Consider the following 23,202-nt stretch of genomic DNA (forward strand, 5'->3'; position numbering starts at 1 on the left):
TGGACAGAGAGATTTAAAGTATGGGGAGACAGCAATGTTGGCCAAACAGTCCCAACTCAGGATTGGGCCCACTGGCACAGGGGGGCACTTCCTCTGTGATGCTGGAATTTTATTTTGTTTTGTTTTCCACAGACCACTGACAGCACTAAAGGACATAACCAACCTGGGAACCAGCGACTCCCCTCGCTCTGATCCACTGTTAAAAACACACTGTCAGGGTTCTAAATTGATGGCTTTCTCTCTGGCAGAGAAGCAAAACTTCACACACCCTGCTCTTGAGAGATGCTAGAGTTGTGTATCCAGGGAGCTGGCACCTCCAACCATCTTAAAGTCCTGCCTGGACACTTGTCTTAAGAATGTCACTGTAAGGTCTGGTGTGCTGTTACACACCTGTTACAGGCACTGATGTCTTAGTGCTGGCTTCTTTCTCTGAAGCAACAACTAATTTCATTCCTTTTGTATTAATCAGCAGCAGGGTGCAGCTGAGTCCTGCCTCTGGACACTCAGGGTGCCTACAGTTAAGATTCAAGGAACCACCTCAGACATTTCTGCTAATGCTTTTGTGTTTTTTCAATCAAGGACTAATGCAGTCCTTCTCACTTTGTGGCCTGCTTATCATATCTCTGCTCGCCTTGATGTGTCCAGAAGCACAGACCTATCTCTTCTTGCTGACAAGTGGACGTGACTCTCTCTGGAAAGGAAACTTCTGAAGTTCGGTAAAGGCCAAACTTCAGCCAAGAAAAGCACCTTGCCCAAGGAACAGGTAGAGTGTGCAGGGTGGCGGTGTAAATGAGGATGGATTCACAAGAGAATGATTTAGGAAGAAATTTCTAGACACAAGCAAACCCGACACAGGAATGCCATCTACCTATTGTGTCTGCTAAAGTTTAAAAGCTTTGGATGTAGCACTTTAAATGCTGCGTTGTTATTTTCTTGCGAATCCTGTTCTCTTAGTGAGGGTCACCAGGCTTGGCTACATATTTCATATCTGCACATATTTAGTGCCTGGTACCCGATTATCGACATTTATTTGTTAATTCATTAAGACAACAAATTCAGACAGCTTTCTGACTCTGTGTTTTGGAAATTCAATTATGTATGCTCAATTTTACAAGAATGAAATTATATCTTTCTTGTGCTTTACATGTTGTGCAAGTTCACGTTTCCCTTCAGTGCTAATAGAACACCCTTCCGTGGGACGGCTACTGGAAGCGATAAATGAAAATATATGCAAGATAACTGATCAATAGCTTTATAAATTTGTGAGACTGAAGTGCAATAATGTGATATAAAGGTTAGGTTCCCACTTTTTTTTTTCATGGGATTTGGAATGTCTGTAGACCTAGGTTGTTTCCATACTTTGAAAAGGAATTAGATAAAGCCTGACAATTACTGTTGAGAATGACTTCATCTTTGGGAAGGGAGAATGGGCCTCTACATGGCTTGTGCACTGTAGAAGTATGAAGATGGTTGGGATTGTGTTACACTTTTCTCGGCTTGTGAATAAAATGCACAGCATAGCAATGCAGCGAGATGCCAGGCAAGCTTCAAGAGTAGCACACGGAAGACATTGTGCCGTATATCACTGCCACACACCTTTCTTTGGCGTGGTGCCCACCCTTTAACATGATCCTTCAAAATTCTTTATTTTTTGTTTGTTTCTCCCTCCTCCTGACCTGTGTGCATGTGTGTATGTGTATGGACGTGGGCATTTAGCAGGTGTCTGCTTGTTTGTATGTGTACCGTGTACATGCAGGTGCCCATGGACATGAAGAACTTGGAACTGGAGTTACAGGTAGTTGGGAGCTAGCCTGTGTGAGTGTGGGAACTGAATTAAGGTTCTCTGCAAGGGCAGTAAGTGAGTACTGAGCCTTCTCTAGACTCTTTACTATTTGTTCTTAAATTTAGAAAGGAATACTTCCAGTGTCCATTTGTAAAGGAGACCGAACTTGGTCGCAGCTGCTTCTTTTTCAGAATCTGAAAAAGCAAATGAAAGTATGCCAGCTTCTTCTTTCCTTACCTAGAGCGTTGGAAAGCATGGGGCCTCCTTACTGCGCAAAGTGTCTGCTCCTCTGTCTTCAAGCTTTTCCTCAGCATCCTGAGCAAACTTATCTAGTTCCTAAGAAGTATTTTTCTTGACACATCACATTACGCTGCTTTTCATTATCATCTAGTTTATTTGAGACTTTGTCAGGGTTAAAAGTTGTTTATATGACCCCTGTTGGTGATAAGTGCAGTGGAATGTTAATAACATATACAGCTGGAATCATAAACCATCTCCTTTTATGGAATTCTAAATTATTTTAGTATTTGTGTTGACTAGTATGCACAAAGCTCTGGGCTCTGTCCTCAATGCCACAAAAACAAACAAAACAAAACAAAGCAAAAACTTATGCATTTGCTATAAAAAGTAAACATTTGGTCAAAGATGGTGGCATACATCTGAAATCCCAGAACTCAGGTAGTTGAGGCAGAAGGATTGTGTGTCTATGAGGTCAGCCTACCCTATGTAGGGAGAATCTATCTCAACATATATATGCCTCAAAAATATATATGAGTGATTTTATTTATAACTAATATGTATCATAAAATTTATATTGTATATAATTATATGCATATTAATTATATACAATATAAAGTAATTTATACTTGTTAGATTTGGGGGTTTAATTTGCTCTCTGCCAATAATTTAAAAGCTTAATAATTATTAAATACTACATGTTCCCAGCCACCCCTACCCAGCAAATCTTTAATCATATCACCTAGAAGGGAATGCCGTGTGGGTTTTGGAAATGAGCACTGAATCCTCCCTGTTTCATAGCTGTTCCCCTTTCATCTTTGGAAGAACTGGCTCTAAGTCCATTTAACAACCTGAACTTTGTCGGTGATAAGTATTAGTGGAGCATTAAATGAAAGTAGATGAATGCTGTTCTATGACCTAACTGGAAAGCTGTGAAAAATTTATTATTATTATTATTATTATTATTATTATTATTATTATTATTGACATCATCATCATCAGGGTGGTCCATGAAACAGAGCATTTCTGGACATCAGAGGACAACTTTGTGAAGTTAGCCCTCTCCTTTCACTCTTATGTGGGCTCCAGGGCTCAGACAGCAAATGCTTTAACCTGTTGAGCCATCTTTCCAGTCCTTGGAAAACCTTTGAGAGTGCTATTGAAGAGTCTACTGAGAAAGGTAATGTAAGACACACGTATTTTAGGGAACTTCGATGCATCCATATTGCAATCAAGGTATACGTGGTATTTCAGGCATGCTAGGTGGTTTCAGAAAGAATGCCGTCTGGGTCTCCATACTATCTGTCCTATTTTTACTATATAGAAATACCCTAATGGAAAAAATTTTAATAATCTAGATCATGAATAAGAAAATGAACTCTGGAGTGTATTGTTGAGTCAAATGTGCCCTGAGTTGATAAACTGATTAGTAACAGGAATACAAACATGCAATACTCACTCTCAATGAATGAAAACGGAAGCATTGATTTGTTGTAAATTGACTTAACAGTTTTCAATTTAGAAAATAATGGTTTGTGGTGAAAAGGGGGGGTGGAGGAAATCAAAGGAATTGATCTTGGGTACAGACTTGACTTTCAGTGCCATCAAAACTACGCGGGCGATAAGTCAACACATAAACCTTTTTGTGTAGCTGATTTGTCCAGAATCCACTCAACAAGACAACCAAGTATTGCTTTGCGCAACATGTGGAGAAAATGGCACTGCCGTGTTACGTGATGTGCCCATTGACATAAGCGAGGATCGTCTGGGAAGGGGAAACCTCAGTTGAGAAAATGCTCCCGTCAGATTGGCCTATAAGTAGGCAAGCCTGTTCAGCACTTTCGTGGTTAACGATTGATGTAAGAGGGGCTACCCCACTGTGGGCAATGTCAACATTGGGCAGGTGGTTCTCTATTGTATAAGAAACCAGGCAGAGAATGCGATGGAAGGCAAGCCAGTATGCAACTCTTCTCCATGGTCTCGGCTTCATTTCCTGTCCTGGCTTCCCTCAGTGATAGACCCTGAGGTGTCTCTGTAGGCCAAATCAGCCTTCTCCTCTCTACATTGCCTTAGTAATTGTGTTCTCATAACAATAATAGAAAGCAAACTAGGATGCAGTGGAGCGTAACTGTGTGTCTTAGTCTGTTCCATGACTGCAGCAAGGCTTACAAAGAAAAGCTTTTAATTGTGACTTGCTTACAGGTCAGAGGTTTAGTCAATTATCATCATAGTGGGAATCTTGGTGGCACACAGTCAGACATGGTGCTGGAGAAGTGGCTGAGAATTCTATACCTGGGTTTGCAGGCAGCAGGAATAGAGAGTCACAGGGCCTGGCTTGGGCTTCTAAAAACCTCAAAGCCCACCTCCACCAACGAGGCCACACCTCCTAATCCTTTAATAGCCATGTGAGGCCAAGTACTTTATTCCCATCTATTTGTGGGGTATTTTAGAGCAGTCGTTCTCAAAACATAGCTTCAGGTCAGTGGTTGAATCTAGGGCAAGGCCCACTACTTCAGCAACCACCTAGGGGATGCTGAGTCTGGTGCATTGCAGACCACCACACTTCAGGACGCTCCAAGGGCTTCTATTCTGGCAGTGGATGAAAAAAAGCACTGTGTTAGTTTCTGCAGGGCAATCAGGGGCTAGGAAATTTGCTAATGTGTTCAAGTCCATTCAAGTCTAAGTGGCAGAACTTGGGCTTGAACCTTGTTCTTTTTGCTCCACATCTGACCATTTTTTCCTTGTCATTTGTGACAAGGTGCCTTGTCAAAGTAACTCAAGTTGCAGGAACTGAGAACTGGGGGAGACCCAGGCATTTGCCATGTAACTTCCTGAAGGTGATGAGCACTAGGATGTGAAGGACATAGTTGTCATTCCTGTCGGACCCAAGGAACCAGGCCAGGAATGCTGGGGAGGCCACAGCATTGTGACTTTGGTATCTGTCATGGTCATTGCCTTGAAAGCACTACCGTCCCCAGCACTTTCCACTCTCATGACATCAGGGAAGGACCTGGTGCCTCCAAACAGGCAAGAGGGAACTCACAGCAGCTGGGGCAGAAGGACACAGGGGTGCTGTAAAACAAAGCAACTTCATCAGGGACACAAAACGTTGGTTTGGGAAGCTAGTCATCATTTGCTATCTGTGCCAGTGCCATCTGAGAGTCCCAGCATCCCAAGTAAAGCATTTTTTCACACTCTTTCTTAGTTTTGAATATTTCAAAAGAAGGAATATTGGAAATGTGAAAAAAGGAGGTAACTTTGAACTTTTCCTTGCCAGACGATGAAATTTAAATCACACCTTTCTGTTATCTTACGTTTCTCACACACTGACTTTATTTCTATATCTCAAAATACAAAATGCTTGGGTTGATGAAAATATTATTTTGAAACAGAAGCAAAGACTGATTTCCCTTCCTTTGAGATGGAATTAAACTTGAGGCCTTGCAGTTGTCAGTGAAGGATGGCAACCTTAGGCTGCTCTCCAGAACAATTTTATTAAATTTTAAAAAATGAATTATGAATACTTAAAATCATGTTTTAGCAAGTGGTAGCTTTCTGCCACTTTCTTTTTATATGTTTTATTTTTATTCATTTTCATACCGACCACAGTTCCTCTTCCCTCCCCTCTCTTCCTCCCCACCCCTCTGCAATCTCTCTTTTTCAGGGTTTTTTATCCACTTATCTACGGGTGGACATAGATTGTTTCTTGTTTGAACTTGAAATAGCACATACCCTTCAGAACTCATGTGCTGACTACTTAGGCTACTGGTCTTTCTGGAACATTCTGAAAACATTAGGAAGTAGGTCGCTGCTGCATGGAGAAGCTTGCTGGTGGCAGGTCCGTGGTGGCATGTGCTTCCTTCCTGTGTCATTCTCTCCTGTCTGCCATATTCATAGCTCTCTTCAGCCACGTTCTCACATGTCCATAATGCTCTGCCTCCCCCTGGCCTAGAATTAATGGGACCAGGGACTATGGGCTGAAATCTCTGAGACTGAGCCATAATAATTTCTTTTAGCTGGTTGTTTCGTTCTATTACTGCAGCAAGCTAACATGTGCTGCTGTCTTGACTATGAACTAAGGCAGAAACAAACATGGTAATATAGATGCCTTTTTCAGAAATCGGTTTCATTTTCTTTAGATACACAACTAGCAATGGGTCATGTTATGGTTTTATATTTATTTACTTTTTATTTATTATTTCTGGCACTTCCATGCTATTTCTCTGCCTGGTTTTTGACAGTTTACATTCTCCCAAGCTATATTTAATTGTTATAGTTTCTCAAAGTCTGCCAGAACTTTTCAAAGTTTATATTTTTGTTAACAGCCATTCTAGCAGATGCGAGATGATATCTTCCTGTGGTTTTCATTTGCATTTCCCTGATATTTCCTGATGCTGAGCATTCTTCCTGTGTCTTTCAGCTATCGGTGGACCTCCCTTTAAGAAATGTCTGAGTGGAGGCTGGGTGCCGTGGTATGCACCTGTTATCCTAGAACTTGGAAGATGGGGCAGGCAGATCTCTACTGCTTGTCAGGTCTACTTGGGGAGTTCCAGGCCAGCTACAAACTGCATAGGTAAATCCTGTTTTTAAAAACAAATTTTTAAAAACCCAATAAACTGTCATATCATGTCTTCTGTCTGTTTCTTAAGTGTTCTTTATTGTTATTGAGGTTTATGGGTGGGCAGCAAAATCAGGTCTACTAGTCACGCACAAGCAGGAGGGCATGGTGGATTCCTAATGCTATACACAGAGATATTTCCAGGCCATGCAAAGTTTAACATTTCCCCTGATGTACACATATACAGTATATCTCTTGATGGTGGGGGGCACTTTGGCGAGAGGCTTATGACCCCTCTGCCTTCTGTTCTCTACGCTTCTGCCTTCTGCTGGTCTTTGGTCTGGGTTAGGAAATGCCAGGAAAGCGAATTATGTATACTGAAGGGCCCCTAGCCAGTCTCCTCCACTTCTCCCTAAGGTCTATTGAGAACTACTTTTAGAACATTACAATACCATAGGAGAAACAAGTATAAATAAAGACTTTCGACCCTTGAATTGAAATAGCCATTAAATAACATTTGAAATGCTAGGAAGAATGGCAGGATATTTCATTGACACTGTTGTGCGTGGACATGCAGGATTGAGGGTTTGTTCTCTGCTATTTACCCAATAAACGGCAGATTTTCAGGAAGTGTAATTGTAAAGACATTCGAAAGGTGATGAAAACATATTGAGCTCCTCTCAAATGTATCCCATTCTTGCTGCTGTAAACTGGTGTCTTCCAATGCTCATCCTGAGTTATTTCCATGACTAAAGTGCTATCGACAAGGGTAAGTGTTCTAATTATGGAACAACATATAATTTCATGGGAGAATAAATTAGGCAGCCTCACAATAATAGAACATTTAAAAGTAGGATTATTAATTATGTGACCCCGTACACCGGCATCTTGCTGGATGTGAAAAAAAATAGGCCTTTCCTTTTTCATTAAAAAGAAATCTATATAGACGTAGCCTGGAGAGGATGAAAGTGTCCGTTTTTACATTTAAGGATTTGTGTTTTATGAGCCTTGCTATGTTAATGCCTCCTCAGGGGCTCTTCTGATGAGCACATTGCACAGGTGGCCCGCTGGATTTATAGGCACAATAACTGGACAGGAGAAATAAGAGGCCCAGCCTGTGTGGCACATGGGCTGCAGCTGGCTCAGCCACTTAACAGCGGACATAAGTTTCATGTGACAAGGCCACTTACTGAAACTCAGGAGACACTTTGTCCTGGGTCCCCGCCCCTCTGCTCTTCTTTCTTTCTTCTTTTTTCCCCCTATCCTTCCCTTCCTTTAGCAAAGACCAGGGCATACTCTGAGCGATGGTTTGCTACACTCTGAAATGAGCAAATTAATTTACAGCATTGAGAGCTCCTGGACTATCTCCCAAGTGCAGCTTTGTTTTGTAACACTCTAAAGGGTAGGGGAGTTAAACACACGGCTTGGAAACTTGAAATACCAGAGTGCTGGTGTCCAAAGTAGGCCTGACGACGGCAGCAACAACAACAGAGAACTGACTTGTGAAAACTGACATTTGCTCTTTTTTTATTTGTGGGCATGAGCATGAGTCTGTATAATGCTCCACATGTGTGTAGAGCCCTAAGAAGCCACCAGAGGGCTCTAGATACTCCGGAGATTAAATTAGAGGTGATGAGCATCTATAAATTCAGCATATCTGGATGGGTGTAGAGAAGGAGACAGAGGAATTTCCAGAAGTTTGCAAGTCAGCTAGCCCGACTTGTGCAGTGGAGAAACAGCAGACACTCTCTTTCAAACAAGCTGGAAAAACAATACTTAAGGGGGCTCCACACCCATGCTGTGGCAATGCATGCACACATATGTATTATACAGAGAGGGAGAGAGAGAGAGAGAGAGAGACACACAAAGAGAGAGAGACAAAGAGAGAGAGACAAAGAGAAAGAGAGAGAGACCCTTTCAAAGACAGGACGTATATTCAATATTCAAGATGTTTTCCTCCCAGGTTAATGTCAACTGTTGTATATTCCAAATAAAGGCCCTTTAGAGCACCACTATTTTGAGCCTAGAAAGAGATAGGAGATGAGAAAGAACATGCGAGACACACACAGAGAGAGGAGCAGGGAGTATAAATGAAACAAATACAAATAAGAAATGTGGAGTGATGGAGATGAGACAAAAATATTTGCATATTATCTGTGGGCAAGATGGTGTGTGTGTTTCCCAACTGTTTCATGATCAAACTAAGTAACAAGCTGTTCCTCTATTGACCTAAATAGAAAGCTAGATAAAGAGAACAAAACATAGAAGTTGTGTATAAACACCCAGTGGTCCTGTTTTCCAGAAACTCCAACACTTGAAGAATGAGTTGTTCCTTGAGTTGGGTGGGCATGAAAGTCATGTGCTTACATTGGGAGTTAGAATGTCCTTCCAGGAAAATTCCTGAATCTGGGTAGTGGAGACCGACTTACTTAGGATAAAAATGTCCCCATGAAACCCATTATTTTGTACTATTAATATTCACTAACAAAAATTTATTTAAAAGTATTTATCTCGTATGTGCACGTTCTAACTTTTGAGGAAACTCCTGATCTTTAAGGTTCACTATTTTCATGATGCTCCAGATTTGTCTACATGTTGGATCGTAAGATTTATTCTGACACTGGCTGTCTGCAAAGTACCTTGTGTTTTACCCTGTGAAGAGTGACTTCTTTTTAGTCTAGAAACCCATGACAGTGATGGTATGAATTAAGAGTGTTTTATCATGTGTTTTATTCAGGTTCTTACCAAAAATTATTTTTCCTAAAAAATTTCATGAAAAAAAGGGAAAAAAAACAGGAAGAGAATTAATCACCAGAAAATAAATCATTTCCATTGCAAACACTGGTTTGAATTCTTCCTTAAGATTAATGAAGGAGACTCAGTGAGATAGCTGAATGAATGCCTGACAGCAATATCTAGAATATCTTAATAGTGTTTACTCATAGAGGCCATGTACTTTTCCTATTAGTAGGAATGATAGCAAATAATAATTCACTGGTAATTCAATTAGTCTTGCTTTAAAAAGAGTTTAGTTATTGCTATCAGTAAGGTTTTATTGACTTGTAAGGATTTATCCTAGTGTTATCAAGCCATTAATAACATACTGTAGAGACTGAACCTAAAGAGTGGTCATCTCAGTGTGTATAGTAATAGCAGACAATCAGAAAGCAAACTAGGTGTCCATGAGTTCAAGGCCGAGTACATTATGGTAACAAGTTCAATGGAACACTGAAACAGTTTCTGCTGATATCTTTTTATTGCTCTGGGGAGATACCTGTGATACAGTTTTAATTGAAACAAATGAATTGGCAGTGTTGCAGTGTGATTACCATTTTAAAATTTTAATAAAACTCCATAATGGTGACAACATTTGAAATTGCTAAAACATATTTGCTTTATTGTCTAAATTTCTGTATTACTTGTGATTTAATCTGCCAAAAATTATGCAAATGGTAAATTACCTCATATTCTGTTGATATAAATAGTTCAGTTAATAGTCACAGGGTATATTTCATGTTGATGAATTTGAGCCTTCATTTAACCACAGATTACAGGCGGCTCTTATGCCGTTACATATTCACTATCCTCATTCCTTTAAAGCTACAGTGTTGCATAGCCTAAGTGTACAAGAATGAAATCAATTCTGTATTGATGTTCAGTAGAGCATTTTGATTTGAACAGACAGATTTCATAGTACAACACTATTTCATAGGGAAAATCCTGTAATGCATTTGTTAGCTGAGAGAAAATACTGAAATGCTAATATTAAGAAAAATTGCAGAACTTTCCCCCTAAACTCTCTGAAATCTGTTATTTTTTTACTGGGACGGTAAGGCTGTGAATGCCATTGTTTCTCCAGCTGGCGGTTTTCCAATGTGCTATTAGAAACAGACACCATCAAACGTGTGACTATATTGAAACGAACTGTAACATTTTGTTAGTTCACCAATCATGTTTCCAATGCTCAGTTGGTACCCGTAGCTGGGGCCACCACCATAGGCCCCATCTGTGGGACAGATCCATCATCGGAGAAATCTCTATTACACTGTGGTACTGCAGATTCAACTCCTATTAGCTGGGCAAAGGAGAAACGCCTTGTTTTCATTTTGGTTTCTTTTTCTGCTTGAGCATAATTTAAAGACGTGGTTGTTAATTCTCTCTTCACAGAGTCAGAACTACTTCAGCACTGTGTTCTGTGGATGCCAAATATTTTATCTGACACTCTGAAGATTATGAAAGAATTATGTTTGCTGAACAAATGTAGTTTATGAGTTGTGCAGTTTGTGATTAGTAAATCCAAAAGAGCAGTATTTTTGCATTATTATACCTCTTGTTATTATGGCACGAATATCTTCTGTGGATGACCCAGCTATTGGGTTGGATGAATTCCTCCGCATCTGTGGGGTCAGCGTACAGCTTGTCTGAAATGGAACCTGACACTCTATTCTGACTCCTGCCTTTGCCTTATTAGCAGCAAAGCGTTCTGCAGATAGCATTCAAAAAAAACTTTCTTGGTGACTGTTGAGGAATAGATTACAGAATGCATCATTTAAAATGTTTTACCAGAAAACTAGAATTATTCACCTATAATTTTTGAATAAATTTCAGAAATTATTTTAAAAAGTTTTTCCTTAAATTCTTAGCTGTCATCAGGAGACTCTTGCAGACATGTAGTCTTTCAAAATAGCACCTGAAGGGGTCACTCACACACAAGACAAGAACACTCTTAGAGGTATAGACTTGAATAATGAAGTGGCCCAGTGGAGTGGAGATGTTTTGTGTTGCTGTTGGAAGCTGAACAGTCTGACTCTGCCCTGAAGAAACATGACTTTCCTAATGAATGTTTCCGACTTAGGGACTTCAGTTTGATTTCCAACAGTTCCATTTCCTAGGAGCTTGTTTTAAGGGCCAAGATGAAACTTAAGCATGTAAGTAGGAGAAAATTTTACAGTTATTATTTTTCTTTTCTTGGTGAAAGAATTTCAGCTTTCTTTTATTGAACTAGGCTGGGAAGGGGCACAATTGCTTAACACGCTTTCCCCATGACACTGAACTTATTTGCCTTTTAAATCCAAAGTAGAGATTACAAAAGTGTCCTTTTGATTCATAGTTTCCTACTCTTTGCATCTGCTTGAGGCTAAAACACACAAAGGCAATATTTCTTAGCAATTAGATATATTTATGAAAAATGTATTCTTATGACTCAGATCGCCACCCCCTCACCCTCCACATTTGAAAATAGAACTGATCAATTTCTCACAAAGTCACTTTGAGGATTCTCACACTTACTGTAATTGTTATATATCATTGATTGTTTCTTGAAAATACTTGTGCCTAAGCTCACTGCAGTGACTCCAGGATACTATTTCCTCTTGTCTTTAAAATATTTGATGTCCCCAGGGTAGAAAATAAGGAAGAAAGTTCTATTTTCCACCCCTGCTCTTGAGCAGGCTTTTGTCTTTCGAAATTTAAGTTGGGGTGACATCTTAAAGTCATTTTATAGGGAGAAGTGTGATCACGTGTTGACGTCCACGCTGCTTGACACTTGCATTTTTTTAGAGCAAGAAATACTCATTGATTACCGAGAAAATTCTTTATGCTTTGTTAATTTGAGAGAGCAGGCAATTTATTAGGTGCTTCCTGCTTTTAACTTCAGCCTGATGTTGAGGAAATGAGCGGTGTCTGTAGCAGAGCAGATGAGCTTGTGTCTGATGAGAGCCATGTGGGCCGAACTCTCATTTTTCATAAGTGCTGTCATTTTACAGATGTATGACCTTTTCCTTCTTTCTTCTGAGAAGGAAGGGGGGGGGAGATAATACAGGGTTCATTTGAGAAACTCTTGTAGGCAGATACACAAATCATGTCATGTAAACCAGAGCAGGCTAAGGAAACCTCACATCTCTTTTCGGAAGACAATAACAGATAGGACAGAGAAAGATGGAGTCGGTGATGATTAGCAAAACAGGAATGGTTAATGGATAACAGCTATGCGGCGCCGTGCTGTCCATTCCGTGTCATAAAGATATGAAGCCACACAAACAGAGGCCAGGTAAAAGGTCTCTGGATGGATAGCCAATCGATGCAGATGGAGATTGGTGCTGCAAAACTGCTTGATGGAGAGCCGTGGGGGACATGGCGAAGGGACCTGTGGCAAATCCAGCTCCCCTGGCTTCGCAGCATAACGAGGCTGGCTTCACAGGTGTGCGGGGTGGCCCTGGAGTCACCCTGGTGGGACTGCCGCCAGCTCAGCGCCAGCTCATTGTTCCCCTGTCGCCTCTCTTTTCATTTCACCGGTGCCCACAAATTATGCAATATCCTGGTCTGAGTCCATCCAACAACCTGGGAGTTCTATGCCCTGCGATTTTTAGTAAGGGTCAGTGTTGCTTTGCGATGGGAAAGCTTGGTCTTTGAAACCAAAGCAGTGGTTGGTTCAAATGAACACAAGAGAATTCTTAAATGCTTGTTGTGTCTGACTCTCCTTGGGCCCACTCATGTTTACGAGCTCTGGATCCTGGGACGAATATCAGAGGGGTCACACTGATAAGATGACACCAAGGACTGGGGAGATAGGTTAGAAGTTAAGAAAGAGCATTTGTTGTTCTTGCAGAAAACCCAAGTTCAGTTCCTAGCACCCACTTTGTCCTCACCACTATTCGTAACTCCAGTTTCCAGGAAGCTGACACCGTCTTCTGACTTCTGAGGGCACCAGCTGCACATGGTGCATGCATATGTATAGGCAAAATACTCATACACATAAAACTAAATGAATAAATAGATCTATATTTTTAAAGCTGAGATCAGTTTCATAGCATAGTTTCAGATATGGTAAAGGAATAATTTATTCTTAGATTGCTTTCCTAAGAAGATCCAAAATACTATGTTCTTTAAATTCAATTAGTTAACACCTCTCTACTCCCCACTGTATATCTAGGGATAAGGTCAGTGTTAAAAATCGCATATTGCTTTTAAAACGTAAGTGTATTTTAATATGAAAACACACTGAATCAAGTATGATAGACATGCATCTCAAGAAACATTGCTTCACAGCCTTTCCTAGTGAAATTAAATACACATTTAGAATAAAAAACATTCTATACCGTCATCACATTGTAGAGCAGGGTTCAATAGAAAAGCTACGGCTTATTACCTCACCTAAATTATTTTTCAACCTCAAACTCGTTTCATAAGCTGAGAAGACAGCTTCTTTAACCGAGAGCAGGCTGTTTTATAGTTGGATTCTTGTTTGACGTTGGAAAACATCTCTGTTTGACTCATCTATTCTGTCATCTACCAAGGCCTCATGAGATGTGAGTATAACTGATGAAGGCCAAGTGAATTATCTCATCTAGGCTTTATTTGACTTCATTATTAAAGAGACTTTTCTAATCTGAGTTTCCTGGTGGCGGTACCCACCTCATGTACAGGGTACACTGCCCTTGGAACCTTCCCTGTCTACTGTCTCTCAGTCAGGAGTTCATGTTTATTTTGGAGGAAATTACAAAGGAAAAATCTCTTTGCCTTTAATTGATCTTTCACAGAAGGATGGTAATATGCCACCCACCTATACAGATTGTGTCTCGTGATAAACATTAAGAGTGATTCTGGTATCAATTGAATCAACTTCGCACATTCGCTGTAGAGAACAATCAATCTGAATGCTTTCCGGCCGGCTTTAGGTTCTGGGTTGACAATTCAAAGACAGTTGCCAAGCAATTTCTATTCTATAAATCAATGCCATGGTTAAATTGTTGTATGTGTTTAAAATATCAAATATCTATGAGATACTCTTTTCTTTGTTTTTGTGTTTTTTTTAAAGAAGACCCCACTCCAAAGGCGAGATGTTAATTATTGCACAGGCAAGCCTGTGGTTAAAGGCTACATAGATTTGTTTAGTGAGATAACGGAGGAAAACAAGGAGCACAGCTCTCTTTGGGGCAGCTGCAACCTAGCCAATCAGTCATCCACAGATGCTGCTGGTGGTTCCTCAGCAGAATATCCTAGTCAATAAGCAGAAAAATAAAGAGAACTTTCCAGGAGCATCTGCCCAGTTACTGGAAAAGGAATATACCTTGATGAGAAGGTTGGGAGACGACCCACTAACTGTTGCCACAAGCCCAGTGTTTTCTCTTTGGCTAAGTTCTCAGGAAAACATCATTGATGGCAATATAACCATCCAATCACTTGTTTGCGCAAAGATAAGGGGCTGTGTGTCAACTCACTTGAGATAGACATAGCCATTCTTTTCAGAAACAAATAAGATTTCTTCATAGCTCTTAAGTTCCTCTAACTCAGGTAAGACTAGCAATTTAAGAACAAAAATAAATGGCTTACACAATATTTTCTTACAACTATATAAAAACCAAAGGCCCAGAACTCTTTTAAGCATAATTTTGAAATTTTCTACCTAATTTATAAAAAGACATTCATTTTCATTTTCATCTTCTAAATTTCAGCTTTATTTATTGTGAAATAAATTTTATTTCCTTCCTTCCTTCCCTCTCTCTTTCTCTTCTTCCTCAATCCTTCTTGTCCTCTTCCCTCTTTTCCTCCTATACTCAAGTGAAATGAATTCTATGTCATAATCTTTGAGTCCAAAACACCTGAGACTGTGTAGAGCATTTAATTCACCTTTTTTCCTTTATTTTGTGATTGTCCTTTGTTTAAATGATGCCCTTTAAGAGTCTTTTGCTTACTTTTGTACACTTAGTATTTTTTCCAGTTACCCATCTTTTTGCAAGGTATATTGATTAACATCTATCTAGATAGTAAGTTTTTTCTCTTTTTTATACTACCTATATGATGATATCATTTTTGATATAAATAAGGTGTTTTCACCTGTCTGTTTGCATGTCCATGAACATTTAAAGACAGTGGAATGAAAATGGAGATATTTTGATTTGAGTCCTGTATTAGAGTAAAATGATATTTAGCATATTATTTTCTATGGACAATTGTCATATCTACATTCATGTTTGACCTTATAACTTGAAGGAAAACATTTCTCTGGGTCATTAAGTCTGAAGATGGCTTACCAAAAGTGTGACATTTCCACAAAATAAACTGTTCTGGGCTTGGGAGAGGTTGCCCTCACGCTTCTGTCTGTTAGCAATGTTTTACTAGTTTAATCTGTGTTGAAAGACTAAAAACATTTTCCCTTTTATAAGTTCATACTAAATAAAAATAAATTTGAAAGTTGAGTTAGTTGTGGAGGTTAATGAAGTGGTTTATGTGAATGCACATCTATGAACATCATAATAAATTGATCCTGCCTGGGAGTTTTTACGCTTTTGACATACACAAACATACATTTATAGGATGCTTGAACTTTCTTGGTACTTTGGAATTTTTTTTGAGCCCTTTTAGTAAGGCCCACTTTATGTTTCATGTATATAGAATCTTTTAAAAGGCCAGTAGTCCCAGCTTAAGAGCTAAGTAGCTACCTACAGATTTTGAGTATGAGAGGACTCTCTATCACCGTAGTATAGTTCTTTCTTAACAGACACAGCGTGAGTGATCTAATAGACTTGATCTTTTTTTTCCTCTTGTATTATACTTAGGAGGCAGAAATTCTGAGTTGAAGCACTGTGGCAAACTTTACATTCTGAGAAGCAAAACTCATAAACTTTAATGTTTTGGCTCTGTGTTCAGATAATTGGAAGCAAAATACAAGCCAGCACGTCTGCTTTGCTTAAGCACACTGCTATAGGATTTAATATTCAGCCAGCATGCAGATCAGAATTGAACATTCAGGAAAGAGTAAATCACATTCTTAGGAGGAAACAATTTGTTTGATACCCACTAGGAAGGACCTCCCATGGTCTTCCCTTCTTTGGCCCTAGGTTTTTTTTTTTTTTTTTTTTTTTTTATCTTCTCAAGCCTAAGGCATCTCATTTGCATTTGATTTGTATTTTGTCCTTAATGGGGAAGAAAGAGAAAAGCAGGGAGATAAGAAAGGGAAAGAAAAAATACAGTTCTAGGTACCTAGCAGTCACCAGTTCCATGGTGTAAGTCTGTGCTTTTGAATATTTCATAATTTGTAAACTGAAAACACATTCTGCCCTGCTTTTCAAACAGGCTTTGTTACATGTCTTTTCTGAAACTCCTTTTGGCTTATGACTGCGGTAAAAACGTGCATTCTTGCTTTCTCCTACTGGAGGAATGGAAGGGCAGAAGGAGGTATGATGAGACCTGGAGAATCTGGCCATCATCTACAGAGTCAAAGTTGATTGTTAGCCATTCCTTTTTATTTTACAAACACATGTTCATACTGTGAAAATGTAAAGGGCGTGGAGGCTGGCTAAAGAATCCTGATTTCTTAGTCATCATCTGAACATAGCATTTTGGGAGATGCTTTGGAGAGATTTGTTGAACCGCAGTGAATGAAGGTCAACTCATCAATTCTTAGCAGGAATATAAGCTGAAGCCGATTCCTAATAGCTTCTGGAATGTAAAGGAAATGCTGACCTTTAGTCTGGATGTCAGGGGAGGCAAAGCCAAGAGCCAGAGAGTTTCGGTAGGAAATTTATGCAATGCTGATAAGAGCTAGATGGTCTCCATGTTTCATGCCTGCAGCTCAGAGCTGGAGTTTCATCTCGCCTTGCGTTCCCGTGAGGCCCAGCCCGGTCGTGTGAGATCAGTTTACCGATTTTTCCTGTGTGGATCGGAATGTATGACGACAATCATTTTTCGAGAGAGAAAATGAGAACTATATCCTCACAACAATTGCTGCGTGTCTGAGGTACAGGAGTTGAGAGTTCTAACCTGTAGTTATCTGAACACTAGCTCTGGAAGTGGTGGGAGCCCGGGCAGGAAGACCAGAGCCTGGCTGCTCTCGGAGAGCCTTGCTTATGTGCATTTTCCAGCTGCCCAAGAGCCAGGCGGTGCAGGGATCCTGTCAAACCTCAGCCCTTGAATTCTGCAGTGATAAGGGAGGCCTTCTGGATTAACAGCCCTGTCAAGGGGATCCCTCTGAAGTGCTTATTTGTTTGGAAAAAGAACCCATTCATCATTGGGGAGTGACAGAGTAGGGGCTCTGACACTGTTGCTGAGGGCTACCTGGATGTATGGGCTCCTTTGACACCAGCCAGGGAAAATGAAGAGCCCATGAGACGACGGCTCTGCAGCCTCAATACAGTGTTAAAGGAAATGTGTTAGGCGCCGTCTGAAAGTCCATTTATTATGACGTCGGTTTCATCTCTTTCACCGTATACCTCTTCAGACAAAAAAAAAATTATCTTAAAATCGCAGAGGACAGACATAGCTATGAGATGCCACCAAAGGAAAATCAGATATTAGAATTGTAGCTTGCCTTCTAATTGTTCCATCACCTTTTATTAATCCTCTCTCGTCAAGCATGTGGAGCCGATATTCATTTGCTATAATAAAACAATTATAAACTAAAATATGTTTTGGGGATTTTTGAGTTTTTTTTCTCTTCTTTTTTTTTTTTTTTGTTTTTCGAGACAGGGTTTCTCTGTTAGCCCTGACTGTTCTGGAACTGCTCAGTAGATCAGGCTGACCTTGAACTCACAGAGATCCACCTGCTTCTCCCTCCCAAGTGCTAAAATTAAAGTTGTACACCAACACTGCCCACTCCAAACAGATTTTAAATGCAGTGGATGTTAGGATTCAGACATTATTCTGGCCTGCCTTCTCATCTGGCAGGATGTACCCAGGCAGTACCCTGGCCAGTCCAGGGTCCTACTCTGCAAGCAGGTGCAAAGGTGCAAAGGTCCCTTTAAGACACAAGCTCCGCCCACTTCCTTGTGTTTCTCTCCAAGTTGTTCCTCTGAAGGGGGAGGCCGGACTTTTCCTGTCTCTTCCCTTTGCTCTGTCTCCCTCTCTTCCATTCTCTCTTTTCTTCCCATTCCCTTTATCTCAAATAAACTTCACACTCAAGCTCTGTCTGCATGGCGTATTCTCTCACCCACTCCAGTTTGGACCCACCACCCTGAGACCCACCTCAAAGGTCTCTCCCGCCTGACCCTCCCCCACAGGGTCCCATCTTACAACAGTCGAGAAATAGTGACTTAGAAGTATAGGCCTAATTTCAGATATTTGATAACAATGTTTATAATGTTATGAAAATGAAGTCCAGAAGCTGATATTCTAGGATATGTGAGGATTAGTAATATTAAAACTGAGTGCCCTGAGTATAAACAATAGATTTTTTTTTCTAGACAGGTGAAAGTTTAATTATGATGCTTATTTGATTATGAATGACAATTTAAAACTAAATTTTATAATTGAGTACATATAGCTATCATTAAGAAAATATCAGGTTTATTTCAAACAAGAATGGTATATTCCAATTACTAATTTGTATTTATTTAAGAATATAAATCACAACTACCACGTAGTGATAGGTTCACTTACCGTGAGTGAGACTAACATATGAATATATATCTAACCTGTAAATTTACTAAAATTTATTTTTTGCCTATAGCCAATTCTTTCTTAGCAATAAGCCCCTGTGCTTTCAGTTTCCATCAGGTAAGTGATCTGGGAGGTTGGTTAACACACGAAAGGCCATACTGCTGTTTTTGTGTAAATGCAACATGCAAAGGCAGTCTCTAGGCCACACGACTTTACTTTAAATATACACGCACGTCTATCTGTAAATGTCACTCTTATTTTTAATAATATTGTTTGCAATCCTTTCTCAAAGGATGGTTCAGATATGTTAATGACTCTGGAGAGAAAATAAACCCCAACAAATACAGTGGATGATACCTTTTGGCCTCTAGTGACCAAGGCCAATGCACAGGATAGATTTGATGGGAACAGAAAAATAACTGTGACCCAGCTGTTTGGTTCTGACGTTATCCCTCTTCTCAGCCTGCCCAGTCCCTTTCAGCACCCTTGGAAGGGTACCTTCCTCTGATGCCTTTCCCAGAAATGTTCTGCATTTGCTTTGCCTTCTGAAGGTTTTGATATATACTGGATGCCTATCAGTAAAAACAGATTCTGTAAGTCGCCAGCTAACTCACACCCATCCAGAGAAATGTAATATTACAATGAAGGAGTAAAATAGACAGTGACAACCAGGGCCATCTTCCCTTTATACGGCATCACACCAAGGACTGAAATTACCCATGATCCTCTCATTCTCCACCCTTGCCCAAACCTTTGCCATCTTCACTGGTATGGCCACGTCTTTATGACTCTTAGCTCGGGCTCCTTGTTACAAGAATTTCCATAAAGACTGAAAAATTTCACACCTATGAAGGAAAGCATTGTCCACAGGACTTTGAAAAGGCATCGAATTTCACCCTTTTCTCTTAATTTTCTCTTAATTAAGACTCATCACAGAGCAATGCTCCATTTCCCCTCTCCTTAATAGCATGGTCAAACCCTGTCTTCTTTGTGCTTTCTTATGATAAGCGATGTAGTTGCTTCATGTTTCCTCGAATTAAGAGGGTAGTGTAAGGGAACTGGTATTTGGCAACAGTAAAAAGAATTGATCTTTACATAGCATACTGAGTAACATGTCAGGTACTGTGAGTACACGTGTGTAACATGTAGACACACACACACACCTCTTAATCTTTATAACAATAATGTGAACTAGGTATCATTGACATTCTCGTCATTTTATGCACGAGGGAATGAAGGCTCAGGGAAGTGTAAAGGGGCTCGCCCAGGTGATACAGCTTTTCTTAGTAGGCTTCCAACTGCCTCTCAGAGTAAACGACTCTGGACGAAGGAAGTCTTCAGGAAGTTTCTAGAAGAACAGAGGTTAAGTGCAGCCTTTGGACCTCTGCTGGGTGTGCCATTTCCAGTTAACCCAACTTAACTGTGGTTTGTGGTACCAAGATCACATGCCAGTCAGTCAGATTGAAAGAATTAGGAGCACATTAGCTGAGGGGGGGGGGTAGTGTTCCAATCACTGCCTCCACGGGAATTACTGAGCACATCAAAGGTTTCCCATTCCAAGCCTACCCACGCACACTGCAGAGCACACAGCCTCACCAGGGAGGCCAACTCCCGCCATTTTCACATCCCTTCCCCTCCCCCACCACACACACACACACACACACACACACACACACACACACAAAGAGGAGTTACTCTGAGGACAGGTCCCAGAACAAGAAGCTTCGGATAGAAAGCTCAGCACTGCGCACTGTAGGTCTGGCTCACCGCAATGCTGTGGCGATCAATCACGGTTCATGCACAGGAAAGGTGATGGCCAGAGGAAAGACCTCTTGATCCTCTCCCAGTTCTCTATCAGTAAACTTGTAAGTAGATGACTGGTCCTACTGCTTCCCACCTGCCAATGCCTCTCTGGCCAGTATTAATTGCTATGTCTTGGACAATCTGGTCCTGCTATCAGAATCCATCACTTCCCATTTGGATTGGCAGAATATCCTGCCAGGGACAACTATTTTGGGTCTCCTTTGCCACTACTCTCTCTCTGTCTCTTGCAAATTTGCTTCAACAGCCTCCACCTTCTCCATCCTGCTCCATGCTTTCAGGGATGCTCTCCTAGTTCAGGCCTAGGTTGTCAGTGGTGATTGGGCTGACATGTGTTTTGTGACCTCATCATCTGGGGAGTAAGCCTCTGTTGAATCACTGTTTGATAAAATGTTGCCTGAGAATTGCACTCTGGGGACTATTTAGCTTCCTGGAGCTAAGAGCAGGGCCTCTGATACTTTGCAGGAATTAGTACAAAAGAAAATATGGGATTAAGGATGACACGTTTAAATACTTCTTAAATCCTTTATCCTACACAGCTCTCAAGTGAACTACTCAATGGGACTCTAATTGTTTTTGTGTTACACACATAGGTGCACGCGTCTAGATGTAGCTACACATAGAGATATATTACATTTTAACGTATAATATTATATTCCTGTTTCCAGAGTAGCCCCCCCCCCCCGTTTGGAATCTTCACTCATTTTCTTCTACATAATGAAATCCAGCTTTGTCTGGGAGCACGTGTATGCATTGTGTGTGCATTGCAGGCTTACCTGCTGTAGTTTTGAGAACAAAGCATCTCAGGATGTAACATGCTGTGCCTATGACCCATGGGGGCATCTACTTGCAGTACAGATTCAGCCAGTAATAACTGCCCCCCCTTTTTTTATGTTTGTTTTTGTTTTTCAAGACAGAGTTTCTCTGTGTAACAGCTCTGGCTGTCCTGGAACTAGGCCTAGACTGGCCTCAAACTCACAGAGATCCGCCTGCCTCTGCCTCCCGGAGTGCGGGGTTAAAGGCGTGCACCACCACCACCACCAGGTGATAACTGCCCAACCCTCATCCACTTGAGAGTAGGAGACTGTAGCTGCTAGAACCGCGCTCTTTTGCCCGCTGGCTTTTTGCTGTGCTCATTACCACCTGAAATTCTTTCAGATTTCCTTGCCACCTGCGTTGCTTGGCTGTTTGGTGTCTACCTCTCTTGTGTGGGTAGGTGCTACCAACAGAAATGAAATGGAACTGGTGACTTTTCTTGTGCAGGTAGGAGACACATCCCCCCATTTGCTTACAGTGACATACTTTTGGTTTACGTTCCTTTCCCATGGCAAATGCACTTCGTTGAACCTCACCTTTCTATTCCAAACTTAACCAGGATCATAAATGGAGATTGCACTCCAATGGTTTTTGGTGGGACATGCTGAGTCACAAAAGGACAGACACAGTCTGGGATATGGTCTCTGTTATGTCCTAGAAAACCTAACAGAACCTATCATGGGGATACCTTCTCTTTATCTATCATTTATGAAGACACTGTAGCCCAAGGAGTTCAGAACAAAGGATTCTGACATTTAAGACATCTCTACACAAGGCAGAGCATTCCAGCTGACTCACATTAGAGTCCTCTGATTTCTGCCCCATCTGTTCTGAGTGTGAGCTCTTCTTCGCTTGGAGTGACATCTCATAATACTTAATGTAAGCTCCCCTGGAAAGTGCTAGTTAGTACACAGGAGCTGTGTGTCATTTGTGCTATAGTCCAGGATGGCTTTTGCTGGTGTGTAACTGGCCTCTTGGCTGCTTGCACCACCAGGGTACCCCAGCAGCTCAGGATCTCAAGTCGCTGGTGATCTGCCGACAGTGCAGTCTCAACGCATGGATCCAGTACCCAGCTCTTAGGACACAGAAAATCTCACTATGTCCCCAGTCAAAGCCAGCCTGTGTTCACCAGCTAACACCTAATAACTGAGGTTTTAGGTGGGCAGCTAATGAGTCTGAGCCCCTCTGGCATATACCAAGGCAAGCGGAACATGAGGGGGAAAGAAACAAACCGACACAGAGGCTTAAAACAAAACAATTCCTCTACCTAAGTTAAGGCCAGGAGTCATTTTCTGGTGTTGGTATGGAATTCTCAGTTTATTCGATGCTGAGCAATTGTGTAAAACCAAACCAAAACAAAACAACAAAACAGAAAAATGAAAACCAAGCAAAACGAACAAGCAAACAAACAAAGAAACAAATAAAAAACAGGTGACAAATCAGAACACACCTTTGCTGTTTCACAGAAATTTCCCGTGGTCACATTGTGTAGCGCGCAGGATGCTAACAACTGTCAAGGGAGGATGCTCTTGTAATTTATTCCTGCTGTGTTGAATGAACTCACACTTTCAAACAAATCTGTGTTGTTATGAAACAAACCGTGTTCTGCAGT

Source organism: Chionomys nivalis, chromosome 18, assembly GCF_950005125.1.
Source record: "Chionomys nivalis chromosome 18, mChiNiv1.1, whole genome shotgun sequence".
NCBI classification, from domain to species: domain Eukaryota; kingdom Metazoa; phylum Chordata; class Mammalia; order Rodentia; family Cricetidae; genus Chionomys; species Chionomys nivalis.